At 54.6% G+C, this 564-nt stretch overlaps 1 protein-coding gene across 1 annotated transcript in view; it reads right to left on the bottom strand.

Moving 5' to 3' along the window:
* The window catches only part of LOC104163344 (uncharacterized serine/threonine-protein kinase SBK3-like), a gene marked incomplete at its 3' end in the record, with an annotated part of 16,491 nt that overhangs the window by 4,081 nt on the left and 11,846 nt on the right, over nt 1-564 (bottom strand).

Genomic DNA, 564 nt, shown 5'->3' on the forward strand with positions numbered 1-564 from the left:
GGGAGCCCCCACCCTGGGGCAGCTGAGGGGCCTCTCTGCCATCCTGAGGGGTGTAGGAAGGGGGTAGAGAAGGCAAAGGGGGACGCCTCGAGAAAACGCCTCAGGGCTGCTGGGAAAAGACACGAGCTGCACTTGAGGGGCTCCTTGCCAGCTCCGTGCTGCTGCCCTGTCCTGTCACGTCACCGTCCTGCCGGACACTAGCTGTATGCATTGCTGGGGGGTCACAAAGCAGGGGGGGACCAGGCAGCCCCATGGAACCTGGCTCCTCTTGGGGCATGTCACCATCTAAGACTGGGCTGGGGCTTAAAGCGGGTGGCAGATGCTCTCTGTTAACCCCGTCCTTTCCCAGAGGGGAAGGAGAGGAGAAAATGGAGAGAGACTGATAGGTTGGAACTTAAAACAAACTTTAATAAAACAATAACAGTGAAAAGAGTATAAATTATATCCAAACTAATACTACTGATAATAGAAACAGAAATATAAAAAACTGATACTGCTCTTCCTGATGGTGACAGCGGGACCATGTACCGCGCTGCGGCAGCTCGCAGAGCTGACAGGGCAGGG

Source organism: Cariama cristata, unplaced genomic scaffold (assembly GCF_000690535.1).
Source record: "Cariama cristata isolate BGI_N322 unplaced genomic scaffold, ASM69053v1 scaffold2916, whole genome shotgun sequence".
NCBI classification, from domain to species: domain Eukaryota; kingdom Metazoa; phylum Chordata; class Aves; order Cariamiformes; family Cariamidae; genus Cariama; species Cariama cristata.